Genomic DNA, 22,376 nt, shown 5'->3' with positions numbered 1-22,376 from the left:
GGAGGAGCACTTCCGGTTCTGCCACCGTCCTGCTGGGCCCCCAGGGCCACGTGAGCACCAAGTCACCTGCCAGGCACGGGCACCACCTCCCACCCACTCCACCAGCGCCCAAGTGTTCCAAGCACCCGTCACCGCGCCTCCTCTGCCACTGTCAACACAAACGCCCACACCCAGGAAGGAAGCAAAAAAATAACCAGGCGTCTCAGAGCGATGCCTCATCCCCTTCCCCAGGGGAGCTGAGAGCCTCTCCCATCCCCTGGAGGGCCCGAGACTCCACAGAGCTGGGAGGAGGGGAGCAGAGGGGAGGGGAGGGGCCGGGACAAGGGGAGGGGCGCCGAGGAGGGGCGGGGCCGGGAGGGAGCGCCAGATCCAAGCCCAGAGCTTTGTCCGCGGAGTCAAAGGCAGAGCATCTTTAGAAGGGATAAAGTTGGAGGCTTTTCGAAATCAGTGAAGGCGGCCCTGTGTGTCCCTCTCCCAGGAGACCTAGGCTGACAGCTCCTGCCACTAGGCACTCCCAGGTGCCTCTAAAGCCCGCAAACTTGGAGGATGAGTCAAACAGCCTCTGCCTTCTGCCTCCAGGGCCCTCCCCTGCACAAGAGGCGTGTTTATTTCTCTCAGGCAGATATATCAGTGCTGAGCTGGAAAGAAGCCAAAAGCTGCCTTTCCATATAATCCAAGCCCAGAACCAGCATCCTAAGGTAAAGAGTCTCCTCCCTGCAATGCAGGAGGCCTGGGTTCGATCCCTGGGTCAGGAAGATCTCCTGGAGAAGGGAATGGCTACCCACTCCAGTCATCTTGCCTGAAGAATCCCATGGAAAGAGGAGCCTGGAGAGCTACAGTCCACGGGGTCACAAAGTGTCAGACATGACTGAGTGACTAACCCTGGCGTTGTGGGTTCAACTGTGCCTCCCAAAAGTATGCTGAAGTCTTAAGCCTCATGCCTGTGAATATGACTGTATCTGTCCTCTAAGGCTGTCATAATAAAGAACCATAAGCTGCGGGGCTTAAATGGCATAAATCTATTTTCTCTCAGTTCTGGAGGCTGGAGGTCTGAGCTCCAGATGTCGGCAGGGCTGGTGTCCCCACGGCTTGTCGATGGCCACCTTCCCACTGCGTCTTCCTGTGTCCATGCATCTCTGATGTAAGTGCGTCCAAATTGCCTTTGCTCCGAAGGACACCAGTCAGACTGAATTAGACCCCACTTAAGGGCCTCATTTTAACTTCATTACCTCGAACTCGGGTTGGATCCCTGGGTCAGGAAGATCCCCTGGAGGAGAAAGTGCCAACCCACTCCAGCTGAGCTACCAGGGAAACCCAAAGGTGTGGGATACACAACCCCAATCCAGCCCGTAACAGTGACCTTATCTGTAAATCATTTACATTTTACAGTTGGGTCTCTGCAGCAGTAGTGAGTCAAGATGAGGACATACTGGAGGAGAGCAGGTTCCTAACCAGTGTGACTGGGGTCCTTCCAACAGAGGCAGAGTTTGGAGTGACAGACTGACAAGCCAAGGGACACCAAGGACTGTCGGCAACTTTGCATCTAGGAGAAAGGAAGAGATTACCTAGACCCTTCAGTAGGAGCAAAGCCCTGCTGACCCCTTGACTTGGAACCTGTAGCCTCCAGAACTGTGGGAAAATAAATCTCAGGGCTTTTGGGGGGGGGGGGGGCGGGCGGTCAGGGGGCGGTTCATGAAGTTTATTTTAAAGCACAGAAGTTTTCTCTATTTTTTTAAATTTATTATTTTGTTTTTGGCTGTACTGGGTCATTGTGGCAGTGCCTGGGCTCTTCGTCGCTGGCTCGGCCTTTCTCTGGTTGCGGTGTGCGGGCCTCTCATCGCGGCGGCGTCTCTGGGGCATCGGCTCTACCGCACTCAGGCTTCAGGAGTTGCTGCTGACAGGCTTAGTTGCATGTGAGATGTGGCATGTGGGATCTTAGTGCTTCGACCAGGGATCAAACCTGTGTCCCCTGCATTGGCAGGTGGATTCTTAACCACCAGACCACCAGGGAAGTCCCCTCAATCTGAGTTCTTTGAAGTCACCCAGTCTGTGGTACTTTGTTAGGGCAATCATAGGAACTAAAGCATAGGAGCCCCCGCTGGCAATGAAGGTTTAGATCTCTGAAGCCACTTAGCAATAAAGAGAAAGCCTCAACTGAAATTATTAACTTTCTAAATCAACTAAACTCCAGTTCAAACAAACTATTAGCTTTAAGGGCTTTCCCGGTGGCGCTCGTGGTAAAGAACCCACCTGCCAATGCATGAGACTTAAGAGACATGGGTTCAATCCCTAGGTCGGGAAGATCCCCTGGAGGAGGAAATGCAATCCACTCCAGTATTCTTGCCTGGAGAATCCCATGGACAGAGGGGCCTGGTGGGCTACAGTCCATAGGGTCACAGGGTCAAACACAATGAAGCAACTTAGCATGCATGCAGCCCCCCAGGCTCCCCCATCCCTGGGATTCTCCAGGCAAGAATGCTGAAGTGGGTTGCCATTTCCTTTCCAAAGCATGAAAGTGAAAAGTGAAAGTGAAGTCGCTCAGTCGTGTCTGACTCTCACAACCCCATGGACTGCAGCCTACCAGGCTCCTCCATCCATGGGATTTTCCAGGCAAGAGTACTGGAGTGGGGTGCCATTGCCTTCTCCGAATCAGTTCAGTTAGTCACGTCCAACTCTTTTGACCCGATGGACTGCAGCACACCAGGCTTCCCTGTCCATCACCAACTTTTGGAACCTACTCAAACTCATGTCCACTGAGTTGGTGATGCCATCCAACCATCTCATCTTCTGGCGTCCCCTTCTCCTCCTGCCTTCAATCTTTCCCAGCATCACTGTCTTTTCCAAAAAGTCGGTTCTTTGCATCAGCTGGCCAAAGTATTGGAGTTTCAGCTTCAGTATCAGTCCTTCCAATGAATATTCAGGACTGATTTCCTTTAGGATTGACTGGTTGGATCTCCTTGCACAAGTTAGCTTCAAATAAAATTCAAAAATTGATTTACAATCAGCAGAGTGACTGTCAGCACTGTCTCTATAGCCAGAATGCTTGAATTTAGATCCCTGCCCTGTCACTTACCAGGACTCAACCTTGGCCAAGTCATACCCTTGGGGCCTCAGTTTTCCTCATCTGTAGAAAGGGAATGATGGTGATGATATCATCTAGTTTGTACTATTATGAAAATCAAATCAGTCAATATTTATAAAGTACAATATGCCTGGTACAGACTCAAAGCTGTAAAAAGGTTTGATGGATCCTCACAAATAGTTATGTCACCAAAACTTCTCTCAGTTGTGTGTGACAGTCCTAAAACTCTTGGATCAGGCCTCCCGGACCCTGGACTGATCACATGCAACATCAAAATTCACCAGAGTTCCAGGAAGAGAAGAGCAAAATGGAAAAACTTAACACTAAGGAAAAGAAAAAATTCGAAAGTATTAAAACCCTAAACTTAACATCTGGTTGCTAGGACAAGGAGAAACTATTTTTAAGAAAATCTCATTTGAGAAACCATGCGAAACTGAGGGGCAGTTCAAGCCGACTGGCAGAAAGAGACACGAGACACTGTGCTGGCAGGTGCAGACAAAGGAGGACCGTGAGTTGGGGTCTAATGGGAAACCCAGCCCGCCCGGGCATGCAGCACAAACAACGTCTCACACAACGCCAACTCCATCAGGTGGGCTGCACTGAAACTGCTTATTCTACTTCAGTTCTTTAATGTCATCACAACTGTCTTAAATAAACCAACAAATACTCTATAACCCACCGTCGGGAAACCATAGCAACAACCCTCTGCAAGAGTCTTCCGGCGCTTTCTTTTCCCACACTATTTAACGTCAGGGACTAAATTCTGAGGAAACCTCCCAGTGCCTTCTTTGCTTTTCCAAAGTCTAAGATAATCACAGAGAAAACATGAATGTTCTAGAACAAACTACAGAAAAAACTGGACGTTGCTTTAATGGAGTTTCAGCTTCAGCATCAGTCCTTCCAATGAATAGCCTGCAGTTTCGAGCGGGCTACGAGCTCTGTGCTAAAAAGTCAGAAAAGTGTATCGTTAACTTTTTTCAACATTATTCTTATGTCCTAGAGAGCAATTTATTGTAATAAACATTTATACACATGTGCCATATACATGTTCCATACATACACAAGCGCTTCCCTGTGGCTCAGCGGTAAAGAATCCACCTGCAATGCAGGAAACCTGGGTTCGATCCCTGGGTCGGGAAGATGCCCTGGAGGAGGGCATGGCAACCCACTCTAGTACTCTTGCCTAAAGAATCCCGCGGACAGAGGAGCCTGGCAGGCTGTAGCCCATAGGGTCGCACAGAGTTGGACACAACTTAAGGAACTAGGCAGCAGCAGCAGCATACATACACATGTACCAGGCGCCAGACACTATTTTAAGCTCTTCACAAATAACTCATTTAACCTCTATGATTATCCTGTGAGATAGATGTGTATTATACCCATTTTACAGATGAGGAAACTAAGGCCTGAGATGTCACTTAACTTTGGACACGTGATTTCTCAGGGTCTTAGAGCTGGAATTCAAACCCAGGCAACTGACGTCCTCACTCTTCCCCACTAAACCATGCAGTTCAGATTGCTCTCCTCATCAGTTTTCTCACCACTTCAGTTGCCCGTGTTCATCATTAAGCAGATTGCTTTTTGAGTTTCAATGCTACCATCTTGCAAAAGGCTAACTTGCTTTACTCATTTTTAGTTGAAGATGGCATCATCAACTTAGGCTTCCCTGATGGCTCAGATGGTAAAGCATCTGCCTGCAATGCAGGAGACCCAGGTTCGATCCCTGGGTCAGGAAGATCCCCTGGAGAAGGAAATGGCAACCGACTCCAGTATCCTTGCCTGTAAAATCCAATAGACAGAGGAGCCTGGTAGGTCCATGGGATCGCAAAGAGTTGAAAACATGACTGAGCGATTTCACATGGTCACCAACTCAATAGACATGAGTTTGAGCAAATTCCAGAAGATAGTGAAGGACAGGGAAGCCTGGCATGCTGCAGTCCACGGGATTCAAAGAGTCAGACACAACTCAGCAACTGAACAGCAAACAACAATTGAGACATAATTGAATACAACTTTATTATATTAGTTTCAGGTGTATATCTTTAATTCCGTGTATGTGTATATTGCAAATGATCCCCACAACATCCATCACCACCATGCAAACTCTGAATCACGACAGCTCAGCCACCAAGAGGGCAGGTGACCCACAAACTGTCACCCTCTCGGTACTACTCATTCCTCCATGTTTTTTAACAGTGGAATCAGACTGTCAAAATAAGCTCCTTAGAAACCCGGACACACCTTTCTTGAAAAAGTTAAATTCTGAATTTGTTTTAAAGGCGTCTGTCTCTTATACAGGGATCATGCCTGTCAGGTACTATCTTTACATCAAACCAGATCTGCTTGTAAAAACAATGTTCCAGCACACTCCCCCAAAGGTCTGCAACAGAGGGACATTACTAGGGGGTGGGGGGGGGGGGTGTATGTAGGGGGGAGGATGTGAATCCCCTTGTATCTCAAAAGCTGCTCTGACAGCCCCCTTCTTTCACCCCATCCCCCAATTCCTTCCACCTCATAATCAGAGAGCAGAAATGAAAAACCGACTCCCCCCTCCCCGCCACTGTAGAATCAAAGACGTTTGCCCCCAAACATAATACAAACCCAGGTCTCAAGAAAGTAAAAGCTGCTTTCAACCGAGAAGGCAATTATCCAACCAAACTGGTTGAACAAGGAAATTTGCAAATTCCAGGTTCTTGCTTCTGGGGTTCTAAAGGTGAGCTACCAATACCCAGGGTCAGGAATGCAGACTGAAAGTGTTACAAGGTAGAAAGAAAGTAAAAAGATTCAGTCTTGATGCAACCACAGTCCCGGAACCCTCCAGGATGTGAAATGCATAGCCCTTGCCTGTAGGTCTCGGTGTGGTCCCCACCCCCGGGGCTGAGCTGCCCACTCTGAAAGAAACAGGCCTCCTGGGGCCTGAAGCTGGCAGGGGGTTGGGGGGAATCACAGAACAAAGCTGATTTTGTTCAGGTGGAAAGCTTGTGTCCCATGTCGGGAGAGATGGAAAGCGAGATACAGCCACATCATTTCTTGCTTCCAACCCTCATTATTCGTATCACACGTGTACCTGCAGAGCCTCCAAACCCATTTCAAGATACTGACACAGAAGTGGATGGAAGGACCTCGTCAGGTTTGCCAACAGGCACTTAGCTTTCCGCAGACATGACTGCACTTTTACAGAAACGTAAGATCCCTGTGCCCTCGAACAAAAAAAAAAAAAAAAAAAAAAAAAAGACCCTTCAAGGGGTCTATGCTGGCTCCAAGGGCACAGGAATTTGCTTTCAGTCTTTGCATCTTCATGCTTCACCCACAGGCCACCCTTCCAAAATCATGACCTGGCATTCCATTCCCTACCCTGCCACACACACCGCACTTCCCTGGAATGCCCCCTCTTCTTTTCTCCATCTAGGAAAATCCAACCCATCCTTCGAAGGCCAGCTGAACTCCTTCCACTTCTGGAAAGCCCTGCTGACCTCCAAGCTGAGTTAGATGGTCTGTCATCCATGACTCCCATGCACAGTGGTTCTCAAAGTGTGGTCCCTGGATCAGCAGCATCAATATCAAAATTCTTGCCCTCCACCCCAGACCTGCTAAATCACAGTCTCTGAGCCAGCAATCTGCTTTAACAAGGTCTCTTGTTAAATCAGGCTCTGATGCCCATTCAACCTTGGCTTCCACTGCTGTAGATTACAATCAACGCTTTATTCCACCTCTACGCACTTAGCACTTCTGGAGAAGGCGATGGCACCGCACTCCAGTACTCTTGCCTGGAAAATCTCATGGACGGAGGAGCCTGGTAGGCTGCAGTCCATGGGGTCGCCAAGAGTCGGACACAACTGAGCGACTTCACTTTCACTTTTCACTTTCATACATTGGAGAAGGAAATGGCAGCCCACTCCAGTGTTCTTGCTTGGAGAATCCCAGGGACGGGGGAGCCTGGTGGGCTGCCGTCTATGGGGTCGCACAGTCAGACACGACTGAAGTGACTTAGCAGTAGCACGCACTTAGTTTAGGAGTTCCATTGGCAAGCCCCCCAGAGCCTGGTATGCAATAAACACCTGCTTGTTCAATTAACCTAGGGAACCGCTTCTAAAATCAGAAGAGACAGTGTGAAATTAGCAACTCTACAGGCTATCAAACCTCCGCCACTACATATATTCAGGCACATAATGCAAGCAACGCCCATTCCTACAGAGTAAAACTAGAACTGGAACTGGGAAAATCTCCATGAAGCAAGTGATTTAAGAAAAAATGAACACTGAGCTCCCAATCATGGCCACAATCCAAGGTAAGCTTCACTGAGCAGGGGAAAGCATATTCAAGAATGCTGGGAAAGACACGGGTTTGTGTCCCACAAGAGGTCTTCACTGGCTCCACTGAAACGTCCCCGTGGGTGCCAAAGGAAGGGAACTACTAATACCCAGGTGTGATTAACCCATGTTTGACATCGTGTCCTCTTGTCTCATCAGAGCTATGGATCCCAAGCTCAACCCTGCAAAACTCAACACACTATTGGTGCCAACATAACTTAAGTCCTCCGTGATTGAAAAAGAAGAAGATGGACAGGGCTTCCCTGGTGGCTTAGTGGTAAAGAATCCGCCTGCCAATGCAGGAGGCACGGGTTCAAAACCTGATCCAGGAAGATCCCACAAACCGTGGAGTAACTGAGCCCACGTGCCCCCCAACTACTGGGCCTGTGCTCCAGAGCCTGGGCGCCGCAACTGCTGAGCGCGCGTGCTGCAGCTACTGAAGTCTGCGTGCCCTAAAGCCTGTGCTCCGCAACAAGAGAAGCCACTGCAATGAGAAGGCCACGCACCCCACCAGAGAGTAGCCCCCGATCGTCACAACTAGAGAAAAAGCCTGGGCAGCATGAAGACCCAGCCCAGCCAACAACAAATTAATTATTATTTTTTTATAAAGAAGGGTTATTAGAATAAAACTGAATGAGAGACAGCAGAGTGTAGCAGAAAATTCCTGGAAATACAGTAAGCTATCAGGTACTGGGCTCCTGTCTTCTGCCAGGCACTACGCCAGAGGCTGAAATAGTCACAGGGTGGGGGTTAAGGCCACAACTGTTCCCTGACCCACCCTGTGATCTCAGATGACCCACGTAAGAAACTTTAAGACAGTCCCAATCACACAAAATCACTGGTGGAGAATACCATTACTATTTTTGCTGATTGTGGAAGGCTAAAAAATGTCCCCTTAGACAGTCCCAAACCCTAATCTCCAAAACCTGTGAATATTACCTTACATGTCAAGAGATATAGTTGAGGGCCTTAACCAAAATGCAGTCATGGCAATCCTAAAGATATGGAAACTCATAGGGAGATTTGTAGCTGCAAGAAGAGAGCATACACAGAAGCTAAGACGGGAGCAAGGTGGCCACAAGCCAAGGAATTCGGGCAGTCACCCGAAGCTGGGAGAAGAGAGGTGCCGGTTCTCCCCTACAGCCTTAGAGAAAGTGTGCCCGGGACCAACGATCTTGATGTTTACCCGGTGAGCCTGATTCTGGATTTCTGGTTCCCAGAACTGGGAGGGAGATTGGTGCTGTTTTAAACCACCAAATTTGTGGCTTAAGAAAGTAATCCACTGATTAATCAGTTCACTCCTTTTCCCCCACAACAGTGCATGCTGGCAGATATTATCCCCATGTTATGGATGAGGAAACCTGGGCGTGGTGGTGTGGGACAGTCACAGGGAAGGAGCAGGGCCAGCTGCAAACTCCATCAGTCTGATCTTCCCAGCATGCCTTACATGTGAATTGACACGTGGGTTCCCTGGTCCTTAGGGATGGCCTGGGAAAGGCAACCCCAGAACACTGTCTCTATAAAAAATGCTCTAAAGATTCCAAAGAAAATACAAAAGGAAGTTTAGACCCACAGGAGAAAAGGGTGTGCTCACCCCACAAACACTATTCTCTATTTAGAAATCAAGGCAATCCAATTAACCTGTTCATTGAAGGGTCCGAGTTATGAGGTCAGACACATCACAGACAGGCTGTCTGCAAACCTTCCAGGCATCTGGATCGAAGGAAAAATTAAAACTTGTCCTAAGACCCCTTCCACTGCAAAATAAACCTCAGAGCCTTCACTTGGAATCCAGAAGAACATTTACCATGTGCAGGGGCCTGTGGTCCTACTGACAGATAGCTGCTAACATTCCAGTGATCTTGGCTTTCCTAAGGAGGAGAGTTTGGGGTGGTGAAAATCATCACGAAATACAGCACTAACTGGGTGGGTGTGCACTTTCGCTGCAAGTCTAGACCTATTGCTGATGACACTTGGTGGAAAATAAGAGTATTTCAAACATAGTTTTGCATAGACTCTGATTACACTCTGGGAAAAAAAAAAGAGAAATGCCAAAGTAAACACTTGAAGGATAAACACTAACAATAATATTGTCAAATACTAATAATATTGTAAACACTAACAACACATGAACATATGCTCAACATCACTGATTGTTAGGGAAACACACATCAAAATTACAATGAGATATCACTTCAGAAATCAGACGCCTTGCGTGCTGCTGATGGGAATGTAAATTAGCGCAGCCGTCGTGGAAAACAATGTGGAGTTCCTCAAAAAATTAAACAGAGAATTATCATGAATGATCCAGCAATTCAGTTCTGAGTACCTATCTACTGAAAAGGACTGAAAGTAGGGACTCAGACAGCTATATGTACAGATATGTGTACATAATGTTCGTACCAGCGTTAGGCACGCACAGGAGTCAAGATATGAAAACGAACTGTCTATCACCAGATGAATAGATAAACAAAATGTGACATACACATACAATGAAATATTATTCAGCCCTGAAGGAAGGAAATGATGACACATGCTGCAACACAGATGTAATCATGCTAAGTGAAAGCCGGTCACAAAAAGACACGTGCTATACAATTCCACTTACATGAAGTATCGAGAACAGTCAAGCTCGTAGATACAGAGAATAAAATGGTAGTTGCCAGGGACTAGGGGGCAGGAGAAATGCAGAGCTATGGTTTAAGGGGTATGCAGTTTCAGTGTGAGAAGATGAAAAAGTTTTAGAGATGGATGGTGGTGCCGGGTGCACGACAGTGTGAATGGAAAAGGTTAAAAATAGTTAACACGGTAAATGTGGCATCATTATACAACACCAAATAAAAGAAGAAAAAAACACTAGCAAAAGCTATTTAAGAATAATGAGTTTGGACTTCTCTGGTGGTTCAGTGGATAAGAATCTGCCTGCCAATGCAGGAGACAAAGGTTCAAACCCTGGTCTGGGAAGATCCCACGTGCTATGGAGCAACTAAGCCTACAGACCACAGCGACTGACGCCTGCACCCTCAAGAGCGTGTGCACCACAAGAGAAGCCGCTGCAATGAGAGGCCCAAGTACAGCAAAGAACAGCCCCTGCGTGTGGCAACAAAGACCCAGCCCAGCCGAAAGAAAATAAGTAAATAAAATCAATTATTTTTTTAAAAATCAAGTCAAAAAAACTTTATCACTTTGCTGAAACATTGGAAATCAAATATACTTCAATTAAAAAAAAAGAATGATGAGTTTGTGGGTGAGGTTTTATTTTGTCTTTTGACTTCGACCTTTTCATTCATGGAATTTTTCTTTAAAAAAAGGTATGCATGGTATTAAATACCAAAAAAAGAAAAAAATGTGACCATCCTAGGGCAAGCCAACTCATTTTGGACCCACTGCTTTGGGGGTTTCGTGGAATTCCCGTGGGAATGACCTTTCCCACTTCTGGAATATGAATGATCACAACGAGAAAATCCAAATCCCTATCCGTGTTTGTGAAAGCCGTTCCTTTCAGAGAGCTGAAGCGACAGAGCCAGCCAAAAGCACTTCCCAGCCGTCCAACTAGAGATTTATATTGCACATAGACATAAAGAAACATTATGTAACATAAGCTGTGGGGCAGGAGAGAGAACTCTGGTCTTGGAACCAGAAGATGAATTCAAGACCTGCTTCACTCACCAACTCCCTGCACTGGACCAATTAAAAAGTCCCCAGGCTCCTGCTGCCTTTCGCATGCCTGAAGGAACACCTGCTTCATAATGAGGCAATAAATCCTGGAAAGGACCCACACCTTACTAATACCAGGGGTGAACACACAGAATGAGAGAGAGAACACAGCCCACCACAGAGCAGGTGCTTAATAAACGATGCATGCCTGCTTCCTCTCCTTCCCAAACTACACGAATGCACACATCAAAGGGCTTCATGCTTGCTTATTCCTGAACTTCTTAGGACTCTTCTAGATTGACTCTTAATTACCTCAATTCTGCCACCATCTCTGAAAAAGAAACACTCGTTCTAAAATTATTAATGAGGCTGGCTTTCTATTTTATGGTCAGATAACCAGAAATAAGAGAAAGCTAGCAAAATACCAAGCTGGAAGTCTTCGTCTAAATTAGCCCCTTTTCCCACCCTCCCCCCCTCCACACACACATACACACAAAACAGTTTCTAGAGTTTTTCTTAAAGTTCATATTCTGGAATTCCAGAAAACAGAAGGCTCCAGTACTCAGTTCTGTGTGACCTTGGGCAAATTACTTGCCCTCTTTGAGCCTCGGCTTTCACATCCCAAAGCATGATGTGAAACACAAAGGGCAACTGAGCCTCTAAGAAGTAAAGGTGAGTAAGAACTCTAACTGTCAAGAAATTAATCATTTAACTCTAATTGTTCAGAAATTACTATTTAACTCTAATTGTTAAGAAATTAATCAGTTTCACAATTGCTATAATTCCCCATCCATCTGTAGAACAAATTTTAAAATTTTAGCACATACTTGATCATTCTCAGTAGACCATCACCATTCAGGGTTTATACAGCATTGTCCTGGCGCCCAACATCATGTTTCTGAACAGCAGTAACTCCTCTGCAAAGTAAGGGTTCCCTTTTCAGCTTTTCTCACCCTACCAAAAGGACCAACCAAGGGAACTAAATCAAATAAAACATCTGTTATATTTATTTTCTTTCTACAAATGTAATCAAACAACAGGACTACAGCACCAAGACATAAAAAAAGGGCACCCTCAAACGTTCGCAGGTGCAATTTTCACTAAGTATAGCTTAATGAACTGAATGGTTCATGAACTTTTGCAGAAAAAATTCCAAATGGTGCAATTAAGAGACGTTTACAGGAACACAATGCATTTCTTCTCAGCTAAGGACAAGTCACATGAACCATCCAGTTAAGACTCCTTCAAGGAAAATGTCTGAACTTTTAAAATGAGGGGGAAAGACCATTATTTCACAGCAAGGGCATGAAGGACTCTGGGACAACCCTGGACACAGTCCAAAGAGCTTCTAGGCTAACTGTGTGACTGTGGGCAAATCTCTGAACCTCTCTGTTCACCAATAAAACAGAGACAGTAATATGTACGCAGCTTCCCATCCTGGCATCCTAATTCTCATTGCTCAGATGAAAAAACCTAAGACTCAGGGTCGAAGTCCATGGCGAGTCAATACCAGAACCAGGACTCAAAAGTCGCCTCTGTCCACCTCCACAGCCCAGTGCTCTTCCCTTGCCACACGGCAATGAGTGCCAAGATTTCCCTCTTTTCGCTGGTGATGGGTTTGATTCTGAGAGCTTTCCAATAGTAAAATGGATAATCCAGTGTAAAATCGTGAAATAAAATCAGAGTTCATTCTCTGCCAAGATTAACAAGCAAACAGTCTAAAATGCATTGAGCCCACACTCTGCCCAAGTGTTTTATACTCCATTTGATCCTGTAATGCCCTTTTAGGTAAATCATTAGAGCAAAAACTTACGCACCACTTAAGGTCCGTATCTGGGAGGAGTCATTTACTCCCCCCAACAATCCTATTTTACAGATGAGCCAACTGAGGCAGAGTCAAATGACCTGCCCCAAATCACACAGCTCGCAGTCATGGCGCGAATTCAAACCTGGGCAGCTTGGTCCCAGAGCTGTGCTCTTAATCCCGACTCCCGACACCAGGGACTCATCACCACCCATCTTCCTGATGAAGACAGAATCTGAGGGGTGGGATGGTAAACAGCTCACCCAAGTGATCCTGGTGGGCCTGACCTCATCACCTCGTAACTCTGAACCTGGTCTGCCTGACCTCATCACCTGGGCCCTGACCACCAAGCTGAGCTTTTAGGCCCAGCTGGCAGAGGTGACGCCCACGTGCCACCACTGGGCCCAGGCAGGTGAGTTACCAAACAGGACCAGATCCGTGTTCTCACAGCAACAGGCTGAAGGAGGAAGGATGGGAAGCCCCTGGTGGCAGAGCAGAGCAGGGAGCACAACCAAATGAGCTCAAAGGCCCAATCAGCTGTTTCACTGACTCTGCTGAACGCACAGGGTATCACAGAAACTTCTAGAACCTTCTAGACCAGGCGACAGTTAACTATTTTGTCTGTGGTCGGGGGCTCTAAGAGCCGAGTTCATTTAGTAAAATAAAGACCTTCTGAGCCTGTTAAGTCAACGGGAATAGAGACAGAAGTGCTTACTAGACCACCTGGCAAGGAAGTCCTCCAGGGAGGGCCCATGACTGCCCTTCCTTCTCAGACAATCTGATGACGCTTCTCAGACCTCGAGGCCATAGGAGGGAATCCTTCCGGTGAGTCTGGGGGTCACAGAGCTCATCGTGTGCTTCACCTTCACAGCATCTCTGTGGGGATCTCAAAAGCTTTGTGTTCTCCACATCTCTTGATCTTGACCTTCCATCAAGCCTTTAAGAATTTCCAAAGATGTCCAGGCCACCCGTTCAGGAGGAGACACCTGAGAAGCAGGCTTCCGCGCAGAGAATCCATTTGACACACTCCAGCTCAGATGAAGTCACCCTGGAAGAACCTCAAGCTCGAAGCTCTCCCCAGCAATACACACCCACCCCCCAAATTCCTCACACCTCCTGCCCTTGTTAACCCGGAAGTCTGGTGTCCCTGGCCTCACTTCCAACTGAGACTCCTCTTACACCCACTGGGATGATCTCGTGCTGACAGAGGCATTTTCTAGAAAGCCAAGTCTTCCTAAAGGGAGGGTGGGTGTAACCTAAATTATAAGCCTCTTTCGGAAGGCTACCTGCCTCTCAACATTGGCAAGAAACTTACGCCATATTTACAACCTCTAGTGGAAAGTTTTAAAACTAAAGGGTCTTAATAACTCCTGGCAGAGGCAATTTAAAGCTACAGTTTATTATTTAAATAACAAACAGTTATTGAGAAACTACTGAGAGCAAGACAAAGAGGAACAAAGCATTCCAAGAGCACGCAGTGTACACATTGCTGTATTTGAAAGAGATAACCAACACAGACCTGCTGCCTAACACAGGGAACTCCGCTCAGTACTCTGCAGCAACCTAAATGGGAAAAGCAATTTGAAAAGGAATAGATCTATGTATAACTGAATCATTTTGCTGTACACCTGAAACTAACACTTCATGGGCTATGCTCCAATACAAAAGTTTAAAACTAAATTAAAAAATAAAAACAAAAAGCATGCAGATCTCATAAGCAAACAGCAAGCATTTCTGCCATTTCCTCCTTTACCCTGATGGATCTCAGAGCTGACTCGCCCAAACGTTAGTCATTGACTCCTGGGCAAGTGCAGACACTCCCAGAAGGAAATCACTTTGTCAGTGACCTATCCCCACCACTGCCCCACCCTGCCACTTATCACAAAGCCTGAGGATACCAAAATGATCTCAGAGGTCACCAAGCCCAATCCCAAACTGAAATCTCCCCTGTCCGGCCTCTCCCAGTCTCCACCCTCTTAAGCTCCTGGTGGTCCACACTCTCCCATTGCCCAAGTCTCTGACCAAACCCATCACAATCCTTCAGAAAGAAACTCTCCCCCAAGGAAATGTCTCCATTGCCTGCACAAACAGAGTTGAAGCTCCTCTCTGTTCATTCAACAGCCAGGGGGGCTGTGGTTGATAGACACACGGCAGGACTAATCTAGCAGAGACGGGGAGCCCCAAACAGAGACAACTAAGCTTCCCAGCACACAAGGAACTCTGCGTTCAAACGGGTATACTGTTCCTTTTCTCCTTTGCCTTTAGCTTCTCTTCTTTTCCCAGCTATTTTCCTTAGACAACCTTTTTGCATTTCTTTTCCTTGGGGATGGTCTTGATCACTGCCTCCTGTACAATGTCAGGAACCTCTGTCTATAGTTCTTCAGGCACTCTGTCTATCAGATCTAATCCCTTGAATCTATTTGTCACTTCCACTGTATAATCGTAAGGGATTTGATTTAGGTCATACTTGAATGGTCGAGTGATTTTCCCTACTTTCTTCAATTTAAGTCTGAATTTGGCAATAAGGAGTTCATGATCTGAGCTACGGTCAGCTCCTGGTCTTGTTTTTGCTGACTGTATAGAGCTTCACCATCTTTGGCTGCAAAGAATGTAATCAATCTGATTTCAGTATGAACTATCTGGTGATATCCATGTGTAGAGTCTTCTCTTGTGTTGTTGGAAGAGGGTGTTTGCTATGACCAGTGCGTTCTCTTGGCAAAACTCTGTAAGCAAACCCTGCTTCATTTTGTACTCCAAAGCCAAATTTGCCTGTTACTCCAGGTATCTCTCGCTTCATGGCTCAGATAACCACGATGGTATGATCACTCACCTAGAGCCAGAATGTGAAGTCAAGTGGGCCTTACGAAGCATCACTATGAACAAAGCTAGTGGAGGTGATGGAATTCCAGTTGAGATATTTCAAATCCTCAAAGATGATGCTGTGAAAGTGCTGCACTCAATATGCCAGCAAATTTGGAAAACTCAGCAATGGCCACAGGACTGGAAAAGGTCAGTTCTCATTCCAATCCCAAAGAAAGGCAATGCCAAAGAATATTCAAACTACCACACAATTGCACTCATCTTACACACTAGCAAAGTAATGCTCAAAATTCTCCAACCCAGGCTTCAACAGTACGTGAACCGTGAACTTCCAGATGTTCAAGCTGGATTTAGAAAAGGCAGAGGAACCAGAAATCAAATTGCCAACATCTCCTGAATCACTGAAAAAGCAAGAGAGTTTTAGAAAAACATCTATTTCTGCTTTATTTACTATGCCAAAGCCTTTCACTGTGTAGATCACAGCAAACTGTGGAAAATTCTTCAAGACATGGGAATACCAGAACACCTGACCTGCCTCCTGAGAAACCTATATGTAGGTCAGGAAGCAACAGTTAGAACCGGACATGAACAACAGACTGGTTCCAAGTCGGGAAAGGAGTACGTCAAGGCTATATATTGTCACCCTGCTTATTTAACTTATATGCAGAGTACATCATGAGAAATGCTGGGCTGGATGAAGCACAAGGTGGAATCAAGATTGCCAGGAAAAATATTAATAAACTCAGATACGCAGATGACACCACCCTTATGGCAGAAAGTAAAGAGGAACTGAAGAACCTCTTAATGAAAGTGAAAAAAGTGAAAAATCTGGCTTAACACTCCACATTCAAAAAACTAAGATCATGGCATCTGGTCCCATCACTTCATAGCAAACAGATGAGGAAACAGTGGAAACAGTGACAGACTTTTTTTTGGAGGGGGACTCCAAAATCACTGCAGATGGTGACTGCAGCCATGATATTAAAAGACGCTTACTTCTTGGAAGGAAAGTTATAACCAACCTAGACAGCATATTAAAAAGCAGAGACATTACTTTGCCAACTAAGGCCCATCTAGTCAAGGCTATGGTTTTTCCAGTTGTCATGTATGGATGTAAGAGTTGGACTATACAGAAAGCTGAGCACCAAAGAATTGATGCTTTTGAACCACGGTGTTGGAGAAGACTCTTCAGAGTCCCTTGGACAGCAAGGAGATCCAACCAGTCCATCCTAAAAGAAATCAGTCCTGAATATTCACTGATGTTCAAGCTGGTTTTAGAAAAGGCAGAGGAACCAGAGATCAAATTGCCAACATCTGCTGGATCATAGGAACAGCAAGAGAGTTCCAGAAAAACATCTGGAGGCTGAAGCTGAAACTCCAATACTTTGGCCACCTGATGGTGAAGAACTGAGGCACTACAAAAGACCCTGACGCTGGGAAAGACTGAAGGCGGGAAGAGAAGGAGACGACAGAGGACGAGATGGCTGGATGGCATCACCGACGCATGACTTGAGTTTGGGTGGACTCCGGGAGTTGGTGATGGACAAGAAACCCTGGAGTGCTGCAGTCTGTGGGGCGCAGAGTCGGACACAGCTGAGCGACTGAACTGAGCACAAAAAGGGGTGGATGAGGCCTCAGTATTTAGACACCAACAGTCATTCACTCACAGAAATAGGTAACTAGGGACAGTAGGGACTGAAGGGGGAGGTGGAGTGGGCAATGATCAATAAAGATATTTTCTCCAGGGTTGGCAGGAATACCAATGCACTAAAGTATATCAACTTTTAGTTAAGATATTTCTTCAGATAAAATGTCAATAATATTCTGGGAATTTCCTGGTGGTCCAGTGGGTAAAGATTCCACACTTCCACTTCAGGGAGCATTTGTTCCATCTCTGGTCGGGGAACTAGAACCCTACAAGCCCCGCAACTACACACACACACACACACACACACACACACACACACACACACACAGAGAAAGTTATATTTATCATGTCATTTTGGGAAACAGGAAGAATATGCATTATGGAAATTAAACTCCTCTTTAACTCTTCAGCCAGGTATTTATTGAGTCCAATCATGGTGGAAAATAGTCTTGAACTCTGTTCTTGAAGGGTCCTCAGGATTAGAATTAGGGAGAGAAAACAAATGCACATAAAACAATTAGAGATCAATTATGGGCTACTTGGAGTTCCAAGGGTAAGATTTCAGAACCTGAAGGAGTGTGGTCCAGTCACCAGCTCATCAGTACCTTGACTAGAGCCCGAGTCAGGCAGAGGAGGAAGCTGTCAGCAAAACATTCTCTTCTTTATCTCACAGTGTATCTTCTCTATCAGCAAATGGATTTCCTTTCAGCCGGTCTAAGACCTTGTGGGTCAGGGCCACCTGCCCAGTTCAGGCCAGAAGGAAACAGAGGAAATAAATTAGGTCACCCATCCAACAATGCTCCTCTCCCCGGAATAGTTCCTCTTTAAAGGACAGAGTAACAGGCATTGCAAAACCGCTCTGCGGACGTGTTTCTAAACTCTACACCTATAGCCTCCAACCTGGTCACCTTTCCTCCTGCAATTCCATGGAGAGCCTCTTTCAGGCCTCTTCCTTCTCAAGGGAGCACCCACCAGAGCCAGGGCAAGACGCTCTCAGAGGGCAGATTCGACCCTCTGCGGCCCCGGCAGTTTCACACACCCCCGTCATCATTTACTGGTCAGCATTTTTGCTTAAGTAAGGACCTGTCACTGCCTTCGTAAACCCCCAAAAACGTTTATTTACTCTAGTATGTCGGAAGGCAAGAAGATAATTTGGCAATGAAGCAACCATATCAGAAAACTCAACTGTGAACCTCCATCCTGTGTCATGCTGGGAAAGGCAGGAGGAGAAGGGGGCGAAAAACGAGGAGACGGGTGGATGGCATCATCAACTCAATGGACATGAGTTTGAGCAAACTCAGGGAGACGGTGAAGGATAGGGAAGCCTGGCGTGCTGCAGTCCATGGGGTCACAAAGATTTCAGACACGACATAGCGACTGAACAAGTCCTGCGTCGGCCCCACTGGGCCTGATGTCACCATTTCTATCCCAGTTCTTGTCTGGGTCAGTGCCATCTCCCTGGGCACCCTCACCTGCTGGGGTCGCCTCTGAACTCCTAATAAAGAGGTTCTGAAGATGATCTATGCTTAGTTCAGGGACACTAAAGACTTTCGCAGCTGAAGTCCACTCCCAAGCAAAGGTCTCTATCTACATCTCTTTAACCTTCTGGGGCCGTTTTGCAGATAAGGCATTTGAGGCTGAGAAATGAAACAACTTGGCCAAAATCGCACAGAGACGTGAACAAACATCTCACTTCCCAGCTCGCTGCTCTTTACCCTCAAGGCAATAATGTTTTCCACCATAAGAGTGTAGTTGGGGGGGCTTCCCTGGCGGTTAATATAATCTGTACTTCCGCTGCAGGGGGCTTGGTGGGGTTCAACCCCTGGTCGGAAAACTAAGATCCCACATTTTTTTTAAAAAATGAGTGCAGGTTTTCAAACTGGCAAATGGAAGCCGGCTCAGAGAACTAAAGCATCTGTGTGTGATTACAGGGCTCCTAGGAAGCAGCAGGGCCATGAAGGCTGGAGAACCATAAACCTACTAACCGCCGGGCACCCCAGAGACCGATCGCAGGATCCCTCCTGGTGGACACACATCCAGAAGCAGGGCACGTCTTGATCCACACTGAGCAGGCAGCTGCCCCCACCAGCTGGTCAGCCACACTCCAGTTCCCAGACCCAGCCTCCAAGATCTTGGACCCCTGGCCACCCTCGGGGTCCAGGGCGTAATAAAATGGAAGCAGATGGGCAAACTTATCAGTTTACCTTTAAGGCTGAGCCTTATAAACACAGCAGGACTGGCCCGACCCCTGAGTCATAAATTCAGGGGTTAAAAAAATAAACGATTACTACTGACTATCAAGAACAAGAAACAGAACTTCACAGCTCTGGCTCCGAGTCAATTACCACGCCACTGACTTACGCCCCACAGAGCGCGCTTCCAATGGCTAATTTCTCTCCAGATGGCGGCTTGTACTTTTCCAGGCAGAATCTCATCTCCCCAAGCCTGGCCTCACCTTTCCACGGCTCCGTGTGTTTTCCCAACGTCCTCTGTGTGCAGAGGGCTTTGCAACACCTCCAGGTTTGCCACCACCTCCAGATTTAATTAGCGGACTGTTTACTCCCCCTTCACTGTTTGGAATATCTTAAGTAAAACCAGGCCTCCATTGAGCCCGTGGGGACTCCACCCCGGGCCTCCTTCCAGTCAGCTCCCTGGTGCATTACTGCTTGCCCAGCTCCAAGCCTGGGTCTGGCCCTTATCCAAGGCTGTGCTGTGAGCCAGCCACTGGGTACCACGTGAGTGCCTTCCAGCCCTGGGGGCTGCCTTAGCGCCAGGAGGCTATGCAGAAGGAAGGGCAGAGGTGGTCAAATAAAAAATAGATAAAGTGACACTCAGTGAAGGCGAGGCTTTATTGTTGTGTGTGTGTGTTGCTGGGTTTTTTTAAGGTGCAGACAGGCCATCTGAACACACATTTTTTTAGGACTTCTCCATGTGACCTATACCTTAGAAGAAGGAAAAAAAGCGAGGAAAGGGTGAAAGAAATGGAGAGAGCGGGGCCAGAAGGGGAAACACAGACGAGAAGCCAAATGAATGATCTGCTTTTTTTTTTTTAATGAACCACTAACTATAGCCATTAACAAACTGAATATGTATTTTCTGTTCAACAACACAGGATTTAAACATGTAAAACGAGGTCTCTCCTTGCAAGGATTTTGGCATCCATCAGAGGAAACAAATCAGCAATGGGCAGCAAGGGAAACAAACATGAAACCGATGGCAGGCCATGTAAACAGGCGTGAAGTTCATTTTCTAAATGCGATTTAACGATGCAAGGACGAACCAATTATTCTGGCGATGGAGCAGGGGCAGAGATGAGAGAAACATCTCTCTGGACCAGCTACAACCAGGCACAGTCCAGGAGGCCCCCCGCACGAACAGCCTGATACTGATGGACCATTACGGTTACAACAAAGCGATACATGGATCTCATCGCCCCATGCTGTACCCCTCTTCCTTTTCTACCGCTTCCAGGCTCTTGATTAGTTTTTCTGAAACTATTTTAGGGTTCCTGTGATTACTCTTCTTTACTCTTAAGCTTTTAGAAGGAAGTCAGGCAATTAAGTGTGCAGAGCTATTATTATTCATAAGAGGTGCTGGTATCGTGTCTACCTGATCATCTGTATTTGCCTTAACTAATCCTGCCGCAGAGAAAATTCCTCTGTCCTTCCAGGGAGCTGGTTATGAAAATGCACTGTTTGTAAGTCACTCTCCCTTCAAACTGTCATTTTCCCCACACCCTGGCTTCAAAGCACACTTCAGACAGCCCATCAGAACTAAGAGATTCCTTAAATAAGAGAGACTCCACTTACCCTGGGCTTCCCTGGCAACTCAGTAGGCAAAGAATCTGCCTGCAATGCAGAAAACCTGGGTTTCATCCCTGGGTCAGGAAGATCCCCTGGAGAAGGAAATGGCAACTCCGGTATTCTTGCCTGGAAAATCCCATGGACAGAGGAGCCCGGCAGGTGCATGGGGTCGCAAGAGTCAGACACAGCTTAGCAACTAAACCACCACCACCAACACCTATTCTAGCAGGTGGTCCTGGAAGATAAAGGAAAACCCATTCCTTCCACCAGGGCTACTCAATAAAACACATGATTTTAAATTCTCTAGTAGCTACATTTTTAAGAAGTGAAAAGGTTAAACATATGATAGTCTCCAGGTCCATCCATGTTGCTGCAAATGGCATTATTTCATTCCTTTTGATGGCTGAGCAGTACTCCATTGAATAGATATACCACCTCTCTTTATCCATTCATCTCTTGATGGACATTTAGGTTTTTCCCATGTCTTGGCTATTGTCAATAGTGCTGCTGTGAACATAAGGGTGCATGTATCTTTTTAGAATTAGTTTTAGGGTTAGAGTCTGGGTATATGTCCAGAAGTGGGATGGCTAGATCATACATGGCAACTCCAGTTTTTTGAGGAACCTTCATACTGTTTTCACAGTGACTGTACCAATTCATATTCCCACCAACAGTGTAGGAGGGTTCCCATTTCTCCACACACTCTCCAGTATTTGTTATTTGTAGGTTTTCTGATGGTGACTGTTCTGACCAGTGTGAAGCAGTACCTCACTGTAGTTTTGATCTGCATTTCTCTAAAAATTAGTGATGTTGAGCATCTTTTTCATGTACCTGTTGGCCATCTATCTGTCTTCTTGGGAGTCATCAGTTCAGTTCAGTCCAGTTCAGTCGCTTAGTCATGTCCAACTCTTTGCGACCCCATGAATTGCAGCACTCCAGGCCTCCCTGTCCATCACCAACTCCCGGAGTCCATCAAGTCAGTGATGCCATCCAGCCATCTCATCCTCTGTCGTCCCCTTCTCTTCCTGGCCCCAATCCCTCCTAGCATCAGAGTCTTTTCCAATGAGTCAACTCTTCTCATGATGTGGCCAAAGTATTGGAGTTTCAGCTTTAGCATCAGTCCTTCCAAGGAACGACCAGGGCTGATCCCCTTCAGAATGGACTGGTTGGATCTCCTTGCAGTCCAAGGGACTCTCAAGAGTCTTCTCCAACACCACAGTTCAAAAGCATCAATTCTTCGGTGCTCAGCCTT

At 46.6% G+C, this 22,376-nt stretch overlaps 1 protein-coding gene and 1 non-coding gene across 3 annotated transcripts in view; one reads left to right on the top strand and one right to left on the bottom strand.

Annotated features, from left to right (window-relative positions):
* TIAM1 (T-cell lymphoma invasion and metastasis 1) overlaps positions 1-22,376 on the bottom strand; it is a 462,470-nt gene that overhangs the window by 408,694 nt on the left and 31,400 nt on the right. The window lies entirely within an intron of this gene.
* TRNAC-GCA lies at positions 4,746-4,818 on the top strand. The gene has a single exon. It is a non-coding gene; the product is annotated as a tRNA-Cys (tRNA).

The sequence above is a fragment of the Capra hircus genome, chromosome 1, assembly GCF_001704415.2.
Source record: "Capra hircus breed San Clemente chromosome 1, ASM170441v1, whole genome shotgun sequence".
Taxonomy (NCBI): domain Eukaryota; kingdom Metazoa; phylum Chordata; class Mammalia; order Artiodactyla; family Bovidae; genus Capra; species Capra hircus.
The sequence above is the reverse complement of the archived record's forward strand: the minus strand, read 5'-3'. Positions and strand labels throughout refer to the sequence as shown.